Genomic DNA, 10,398 nt, shown 5'->3' with positions numbered 1-10,398 from the left:
TAACCCGGACTGACGCTGTCTTCAGCAGAATTGCCATGGTGTTATTTATGTGCAGAAACAAAAGTTCTCGGAATGACCTGAAACTTCATGGAGCAACTTTTTGGAAAATATAAAAAATACCTGCAAAAGATGAAGGCCAGGGGGGCCACCACCTGTCCACGAGGGTGGGGGCGCGCCCCCTACCTCGTGGGCCTCCTGGAGCTCCTCCGACTCCAACTCCAACTCTATATATTGTGTTTCGGGGAGAAAAAAAATCAGAGAGCAGAATTCATCGTGTTTTATGATACGGAGCCGCCGCCAAGCCCTAAAACCTCTCGGGAGGGCTGATCTGGAGTCCGTTCGGGGCTACAGAGAGGGCAATCCATCGCCACCATCATCATCAACCATCCTCCATCACCAATTTCATGATGCTCACCGCCGTGCGTGAGTAATTTCATCATAGACTTGCTGGACGGTGATGGGTTGGATGGGATCTATCATGTAATCGAGTTAGTTTTGTTAGGGTTTGATCCCTAGTATCCACTATGTTCTGAGATTGATGTTGCTATGACTTTGCTATGCTTAATGCTTGTCACTAGGGCTCGAGTGCCATCATTTCAGATCTGAACCTATTATGTTTTCATCAATATATGAGAGTTCTTGATCCTATCTTGCAAGTCTATAGTCACCTATTATGTGTTATGATCCATTAACCCCGAAGTGACAATAATCGGGATACTTACCGGTGATGACCGTAGTTTGAGGAGTTCATGTATTCACTATGTGTCAATGCTTTGTTTCGGTACTCTATTAAAAGGAGGACTTAATATCCCTTTGTTTCCGTAAGGACCCCGCTGCCACGGGAGGGTAGGACAAAAGATGTCATGCAAGTTCTTTTCCATAAGCACGTATGACTATATTCAGAATACATGCCTACATTATATCAATGAACTGGAGCTAGTTCTGTGTCACCCTAGGTTATGATTGTTACATGATGAACCGCGTCCGGCATAATTCTCCATCACCAATCCATTGCCTACGAGCTTTCCATATATTGTTCTTCGCTTATTTACTTTTCCGTTGCTATTGCTATCATCACTACAAAACACCAAAAACATTACTTTTGCTACTGTTACTTTTTGCTACCGTTACCACTACTATCATATTACTTTGCTACTAAACACTTTGCTGCAGATACTAAGTTTCCAGGTGTGGTTGAATTGACAACTCAGCTGCTAATACTTGAGAATATTCTTTGGCTCCCCTTGTGTTGAATCAATAAATTTTGGTTGAATACTTTACCCTCGAAAACTGTTGCGATCCCCTATACTTGTGGGTTATTAGGTGACACAGAACTAGCTCCAGTTCATCAATGTAATGTAGGCATGTATTCCTAATAGTCATACGTGCTTATGGAAAAGAACTTGCATGACATCTTTTTTCCTACCCTCCCGTGGCAGCGGGGTCCTATTGGAAGCTAAGGGATATTAAGGCCTCCTTTTAATAGAGTACCGGACCAAAGCATTAACACTTAGTGAATACATGAACTCCTCAAACTACAGTCATCACTGGGAGTGGTCCCAATTAGTGTCACTTCGGGGTTACCAGATCATAACACATAGTAGGTGACTATTGACTTGCAAGATAGGATCAAGAACTCACATACATTCATGAAAGCATAATAGGTTCAGATCTGAAATCACGGCACTCGGGCCCTAGTGACAAGCATTACGCATAGCAAAGTCATAGCAACATCAATCTTAGAACATAATGGATACTAGGGATCAAACCCTAACAAAACTAACTCGATTACATGATAAATCTCATCCAACCCATCACCGTCCAGCAAGCCTAAGATGGAATTACTCACGCACGGTGGTGAGCATCATGAAATTGGTGATGGAGGAAGGTTGATGATGACGACGGCGATGGATTCCCCTCTCCGAAACCCCGAATGGACTCCAGATCATCCCTCCCGAGAGAGATGAGGGCTTGGCGATGGCTCCGTATCATAAAATACGATGAATCCTTCTCCCTGATTTTTTTCTCCCCGAACATGAATATATAGAGTTGGAGTTGAGGTCGGTGGAGCCTTAGGGGCCCACGAGACAAGGGGCGTGCCCCCCACCCTCATGGACAGGGTGTGGGCCCCCTGGTGTTGATTCTTTCGCTAGTATTTTTTATAAATTTCAAAAATATTCTTTGTGAAGTTTCAGGTCATTCCGAGAACTTTAATTTCTTCACAAAAATAACAATATGGCAATTCTGCTGAAAACAACATCAGTCCGGGTTTGTTCCATTCAAATCATGCAAGTTAGAGTCCAAACCAAGATCAAAAGTGTTTGAAAAAGTAGATACGATGGAGACGTATCACCTGGCAACATGTCTATATGATTTCTTATGGGCGGTAGTTCCGGCCATAAGATGGCATTAAACGCCAGCCTCCTAAGCAAAGGCGTCAACTTGAGCCCTGAGTTACAGCTCTAGAACGAACATGACGTTCAATGTTGGATGCATATCTGTGTATGAAACAAAATCACTTTAGCTATACTTCAATCACCTAAAAAGGTTAATTAGGGCCAGTCGATATTTTTTCAAAATGCACACACGCGTACACTACCACATGCATATTATAGAAAACTAAATGCTAGATCATGCAGCTGCACGCTTTCGTTGTGGCTGGCGCGCTACACGACAAAAAAGTACATGCTATTGTCTCTCGCCTCTCTCTCTAATATATGGTCCCTAATACACAACCCACAGAAAGGAATTAACGCACAGGAAAAGCACCTGGTTCACCCTATCTTAGTGCACTTCCCATTATGTGATTTCCTAGTAAGATCTCACGTTGCATGCATTTAATTTGTGTTTCAAGATTTTAAAAAGCTATAACTTTTAAATTGATCATCGAAATTAAGATTTTTTTTCACGGCTATGTTCCTGACTGCAGCTTGAATTACGTCGGTATTTCCCCAAAGAGAAAGGGATGATGCAGCAAAATGACGGTAGATATTTCCCTGAGTAATGAGACCAAGGTTATCGAACTAGTAGGAGAACCAGCAACACTACGTAAACAGTACCTGCACACAAAGAACAAATACTTGCAACCTGATGTGTTAAAGGGGTTGTCAATCCCTTTGCGTAACGGTGCCAGAAATTGTCGAGTTGATGGGATAAAAATATGATAGATTGGATAAATAGATCTTGAATAAATGCAAAGTAAAATAAAGTGTGGCAAGATATTTTTGTGTTTTTGGAAATATAGATCTGAAAATAAAAGCGAATAAAAATAGATCTCGAAGGAAAATATAATAAAGAAGAGACCCGGGGGCCGTAGATTTCACTAGTGGCTTCTCTCGAGAAAATAGCATACGGTGGGTAAACAAATTACTGTCGGGAAATTGATAGAAATTCAAATAATCATGATGATATCCAGGCAATGGTCATTATATAGGCATCACATTCAAGATTAGTAGACCAACTCCTGCCTGCATCTACTAGTATTACTCCACACATCAACAGCTATCCAGCATGCATCTAGTGTATTAAGTTCATGGAGAAACAGAGTAATGCAATAAGAATGATGACATGATGTAGACAAGATCTATTTATATAGAAATAGACCTCATCTTGGTTAGTCCCCAAAAATGATATAAAGTTGCTATAAAATGATTGTAAAACATGCAAGAATGATAATATAATAGCATGGAACAATCAAAAATTATAGATACGTTGGAGACGTATCAGTTCCCCGCAATGAGCTCTTCAAAACTAGGTCCCATATGAGTATGTTTTGATTAATGTTTTATATGAGCAACTTTAGTGCTATAGGAAAGCAACTTACTGTTAATCTGTGTAGGATGACTGTTTGTCATCAAAAATCCCTTCGAAGTTAGCTATCATGACTACCAAGTTAACTAACTTCACCTCTAAGTTTCCTACCACAACTAGTTTAGTTTTGCCTCAAAGTTGATGGTATTTCGAGATAGGCTAACATTTATCCTAAGTTGCTTGCATAACTAGAGAGTACCTTAACATCATCCTTAGTTGCATAATAACTTTTCAGTATGGTAAGCAACTTAGTTTCATAGATATACAACTCAACAACACTTATGGACAACTTTTCAAAGTATTGTAGGCAACTAAAACAGTAATGGTAAGCAACTAAGAATCACCGACAAGCAACTTCAGAGTGTTTGTAGGCAACTTAGAAAAACAATAATAAGCAACGTCACAATATTTCTAGGAAACTAATTTGCAAAGTTAGGCAATTGAGTAGCAATGGTATGCAACTGGGCGTCAATGGTAGACAAATCATAGTATTTATAGGCAACTAAGCAGCAACAATAGGCAACTTATTACCAATAGCAGGCAACTGGGCATCAATGGTAGGTAATTTCATAATATTTATAGGCAACCGAGCATCAACCGTAGGCAATTGAGCAGCCATAATAGGCACGTTGGGATAATGTTGCCAAAATTCACATGTACACATAATGAAGTGAAGTTGCTTGCATGTAGCACTAAAGTTGCATCATGTTTTCATGTGAGTTTCTTGGCTTGATACAAACCAACCTAATAGGCAGTCCGACTAGGACAAAAAAAGGAGTTTGCTTCCCTATAAGTACTAATTAGAGGCACTCTAGTCAATTGATAGTCATGGTAAGAAACTTATAAAGACTCCTCGCTGACTGGTAGTCATACTATAAGGCATAAAAAGGAGTTGCTTCCGTAACATCCAAAGTTGCTCTACAAAACTTTGTCGAAATCTATCCATATGGGATCTAGTTTTGAAGAACTCATCATGAGAAACCCAACGGTGAAAGCGGAATTGGATTTTGATGCTTGAACCAAAAGTTATAGCTTTTAAGACTTTTTGAACCACAAATAAATGCACATGGTGATAGGATCTAGGTAAATTTCATCGGTAGCCCTGTGCGCTATGAGATGTGGCTAGACAGTTTTCTAGTATAGACAACATGACACAGTGTCATGTACTTACTATATACGGGAGTGAGCTCCAAACAACGAACGAGTGCAGTGGCACTCCCTAGTCACGTCCTTATAAAAAGCACAATTTCTATATAAATTATGTGCAAAGTTTCTATTATTTGTTATTTTTATTTTCTTTCTTCCTCAAGGATAATAGCAATGACACTAATTGAATCTTCCTTAAAAAATTTATTTCGATTTTGTTTTAGTTTCTATTTTATTTCCTTTCTTCTTTAAGGGTAATATCAATGCTAATAATTCATTACTTATTACGAAACCATTTTTGGGCGAAATTGCACTATTATATACTTATTCGTGCATATTATAAAAATGCAATTGCTATATAAAATGTGTGCAATTTGTTTATTTGTTTTCGTTTGCTTTCTTCTTAAAGGGTAATACCAATGTCACTAATTCATTTTTTTTCTTAGAAAAATACAATATTCTTTTTGTTTTTTGTTTTATTTACTCTCTTCTTTATGGGTAATACTAATATATTTTATTTCTTCTTAGAACTTCCTTTTTGCAAAAATTCCTCTATTATATGTTTATTCTAACATATTGTAAACACTCGTAATTTCTGTGTAAATTGCGTGCAAATTTAATCATTATTTGTTCTATTTTTTAAATGGGTAATGCCAATGCAACTAATTCTTTATTACTTAGAAAACTTCATTACTTTATGTTTTTAGTTTTTACTTTGTTTTGTTTCTTTTTTTCAGGGTAATACCCATGCCACTAAGTCATTACCTCTCAGGAAAAACTGTTTTTCCCTGAAAATTTCACTATTATACACTTAATCTTGCATATTATAAAAAGCACAATTCCTGTGTAAATTTTTCATTTTCTTTTTCCTTAAAGGGAAGTTATTCTTTAATGTGACACAAGTATTAGAATTGCAGTCGACTGGCCCTTTTTTCCTTTTGGTTATTGGGTTAACAACTCATAGTAATTAAAGCAAGGGTTATTAAAAAACTATGATATTCTAAGAACACTTAAAAAAATACTTTGCTAACAAACATGCCATTAAGGACAGGGACAGTAAAACTGAACCTAAAGGGAGCTCTCTCACGCCCTCAACGATTTCTGCCGTCGGATTACCCATTTAGATCGCTTATGGCCGTTAGATCCATTGTTTAACACCAGTTTACCACGATCGGGCCAGCTGTCCTGATGCGCATCTATTCTGGAGTCTTTTTTGAAGGCATGTCGTTCACTGGGCTTCAATGGCCCATTATCTAACTCACAAAACTACACAGGAATTCATACTTCGTTGGCCCATTTATCATCGGCCGAGACCAAGCCGAGGCGAGGCGACGCTAGCGAACGAACCGGCGGTCCGGGAATCCAGTGGAGGCCAGACGCGCGAGGGATCCAGCGCTCGAGGTAGCCGATGCGACGCGGGCGAGGGAACCGGCGGTCCTGGGGATCCAGAATCACACCCCATTAATCCCCATTAATGGCAATTGATGTGCGCCACTTGCAGGTCAGTTTCCATGACGATTCATGATCCATGTGCGTTCATATAATCTCCCTTGTCCTGCCCCTCCTTCCCCACTCGACTCCTTCGATAGAATCGTCCCCGGCAAGCATGGTTGACATTAGCTCACTAATTCTTCTTCCTGTTTTGCCAGTTTTCCCTCGTTGCTTCATCCACTATTTTCACCAAATCTTCATCGAATTTAAGAATTTATTTTTGTTGATGTTCTTCTATTTCCAAATGAATGCGGGTTAATTCTCTAGCTAGGTTCTGCTAGGATGGTTGGTTTGAAGGTGAGCTACTTCTTTGAACTTTAATGATTTGTTTTTTGACAATATTATGTTTGGATGCCCACATCTCCAAATTGCTTAAAGTACTTATGGTTACTTTGTGAGATTATCTTTCAGTTTCTCAAAATGCTAATGATTATGAAAGCAGGAACAATTTACATGGATTTTGGGAAGGTTCACTGCAGGATTAAGCAAGGTCTGTATGCCATATCTAAATCTTCTGCACCACCTGTTCGGTGTGTGTTTGCGCGCACACGCTGCTTGATCAAATGTTCTCTTTGTTCATTATGTTGTACCACAACCAGCAAAGCAGTGGCATAATGACATAGTTGTGATAATTTCCTCGGTTTTAGCTGTTCGCATTAGTATTCCCACAAGTTTCATTATCTTGTTTGATTGCTTCATGTACTCCCTCCATTTTTATATACAAGGCCACTATCAAAATAACAATTTGCATATATACAAGGTCACCAACACTAATCGATGCAATATTAATGGTGTTTGCCTCGTAGTACTAGTCAAGGAGGACACTAACTAGCCCTTGCATGCATGCGGGAGTGAGAGCATTGGCTTGATGTGCATGAAAGAGAAGAATACACATTAATTTACACGGCAAAGAAGGAGACAAGCTGCCTTGCAACATTGACTTACAAGACATTAACTTTTGCCTTGGTACCTGTAATATGGGTTTATGGCCTTGTATACAAAAATGGAGGGAGTACTTTCATGAGCTGTAGCTAATGTCAGTGGAGACATGTTTCTTTACCCCATGTTGTTGCCATTTCTGAAGTTATTTACTCTTTTTAATCGAGGCAGTAAAGTGGTTTCCATGTTTTGTTAGTGTGTATGTGCATAAAAATCAAGAATCCGATTACCAACTGAATCGAAACTGAAGAAACTACATTCTCTTGCCTAATATTACTGTTGCTGTCAATACTCGATACTAAAAACTTTGAAAGGACATTTGAGTCCTGCTTTTGGCTTCTTATTGACTGATTATGATAGACCTACAACTACCTCGAAATCTGAATCTGTTGTCAAGTATTTGTTCAATTAAGTTTTGTTCTACTTTCTCCTTCTTGTACCGACTAACTTACATCAACCCATACACATAAACCCCTGCTCCCTGGTGGTCAGAGATGAACCCCTAACTCCTCTTGTGATGCTCATGCATCATGTCTGCTGCTTGCAGCACCAACTGCTCAGAGGGTTCTTTGTCAGCCTTTGTTCCAAACTGATTACCAACTAATTCGAAACTGATAAATCTACATTCTCATGCCTAATATTACTGTTGTTATCAGTACTTGATACTAAAAAGTTTGAAAGGGCATTTTGAGTGCTGCTTTTGGCTACTTCTTGGTTGATTATTATAGACCTGCAACTGCCTCTAAATCTGAATCAGTTGCCAAGTATTTTTTTCATTTAATTTTTGGTTCTGCTTTCTCCTTCTTGTAGCTACTAACTTACATCATCAACCCATACACCTAAACCGCAGCTCCTTCGTCAGAGATGAAACCCTAACAGCCTAACTCCTTTCACGATGTCCACGCATCATGGCTGATGCTTGCAGCACCAACTGCTCAGCGGCTTCTTTGTTAGCCTTCATTCCCCTTTCCTTGCTACAGATATGTAACGAACCGGAGAGGAGGGGATCGGAAGTAGGTGAGGGAGAGCGAGAGAGAGACTTGGAGAGGAAGAAGGGGAAATGCTTCCCGAGGAAGGATTAGGTGAGTGACAGTCTGTTACATCGCATGCCTTGCCACAGGCGGCTGGCTGCCCTTTTTATCATTCCCTCGCTCACACTCACGCACACTTTCAGCTGGGGCCCGATCCTTGCCACGTCACACTGGACAAGTGGCGGAAAAGTGGCCAGGTGTGACATTCTTCCCCCCCCCCCTTGAGCGCGAGCTCCCTCTTCAGTGCTGCTATCTTCGTCGTCCCAGATGAGTGTAGTTGGAAAGCGTTGCCGGAGGGTGTCGAAGTCCTCCCATGTCGAAGTTGCAGTAGCGGAGTTCCCCCATTGAACCCTGATCTGGATGACTGGGGCATTGCCTTTCTTCATCATGCGTCGCTCCAGGATGCGCATGGGTGCCGTGGTCGCCACGGACAGATCAGGCACCCGTGGAAGTTCTGCGTACACCGGCGTGTAATCCGGCGTGAACGGCTTCAATTGCGAGACGTGGAAGACCGGGTGCACGCGGCTGGATTCCGGCAGGTCGAGCTTGTACGCCATGAGCCCAATGCGCGCGATGACGGTGTAGGGCCCGAAGAACTTGTAGGCGAGCTTGGCGCAGGGCCGACTAATGACGGACTGCTGGACGTAAGGCTGCAGCTTCAGGAGTACCTGCTCACCCACCTGGAATTGGCGCTCGGTGCGATTGCGATCCGCCTGCTTCTTGCAGCGCTTCTGGGCGCGCTCCAACGGGCGCGTATGTGCACGGTGTGCGCCGCCCAGTCCAGGTCGTCACTGGTGGGCGTGTCGTTTGGCCAGGCTGCCATGGCCCCCAGGTTGGCCTCCTTCCCGTACAGCGCCTTGAACGGAGTGCAGTTGAGCAAAGAATGGAAGGTCGAGTTGTACCAGAACTCTGCCATGGGCAGCTAGCGACGCCACTTGCCCGGAGTGTCGTGCACCGCACACCGGAGGTACATCTCCATGCACTGGTTCACCCGTTCGCTCTGGCCATCGGTCTGCGGGTGGTAGGCGGTGGAGTATAGCAGCTTCGTGCCGGCTCCGGCGAGCAGCTCCCGCCAGAGGTTGCTGGTGAAGACCTTGTCGCGGTCGGAGACGATCGAGGTGGGCACCCCGTGTAGCTTGACCACGTTGTCCCAGAATGCGCGCGCCACCTACGTCGCGTGGAAGGGGTGCCGAAGCGGAATGAAATGGGCGAACTTGGTGAAGCGGTCCACCATGACCATGATCGTGTCGAAGCCGTCCGAAGGCGGCAGCCCCTCCACGAAATCCATGGTGAGGTCTTCCCAGGGTGCGGACGGAATGGGCAGCGGCGCCAAGAGTCCGGCAGGCTTGGTGTGCTCGTGCTTGGCCTGCTGGCAAGTCACGCACTGTTGCACGAACTCCTCGGTGTCGCGCTTGAGTCCCCGCCACTCGAAGTGCTTGCGCACGCGCTGGTATGTTGCTGTGACGCCAGAGTGGCCGCCGACCGTGCTATTGTGGAGCACGGCGATGAGCTTGGTGCGGAGCGCAGTGTTGGCGCAAATCTACAGGCGGCCACTGCGACGGATGACGCCGTGGTGAAGTTCGTAGCCGTTGTCATCGGGGCTGGTGATGGTGAATTTTTGCAATCGATCCTGGGCGTCCGGGTCGGTGGAGTAGGAGTTGAGCACCTCCTGAATCCAAGCCGGCTGGCACGCCGAGAGTGCGGCCAGGTTGAGTTGTTTGCCCACGCGGGACAAGGCATCAGCCGCGCCGTTGTCGAGTCCGCGCTTGTACTCAAAGCGGAACTGTAGCCCGACAAGTTTCGCCATGGTCTTGCGCTGCAGCTCGGTCTCGAGGTGTTGCTCCCCCAAGTTGCAGAGCGACTTGTGGTTAGTGAGGATGTCGAAGGGGCCGCGCTGCAAGTAGGGGCGCCACTTGTCGATTGCCATCATCACTGCCAAGAACTCCTTCTCGTACGTTGAGAGCTTCTGGTTGCGCACTCC

The sequence above is a fragment of the Triticum aestivum genome, chromosome 1A, assembly GCF_018294505.1.
Source record: "Triticum aestivum cultivar Chinese Spring chromosome 1A, IWGSC CS RefSeq v2.1, whole genome shotgun sequence".
Classification (NCBI taxonomy): Eukaryota; Viridiplantae; Streptophyta; class Magnoliopsida; order Poales; family Poaceae; genus Triticum; species Triticum aestivum.
This window is presented reverse-complemented; position numbering follows the sequence as displayed.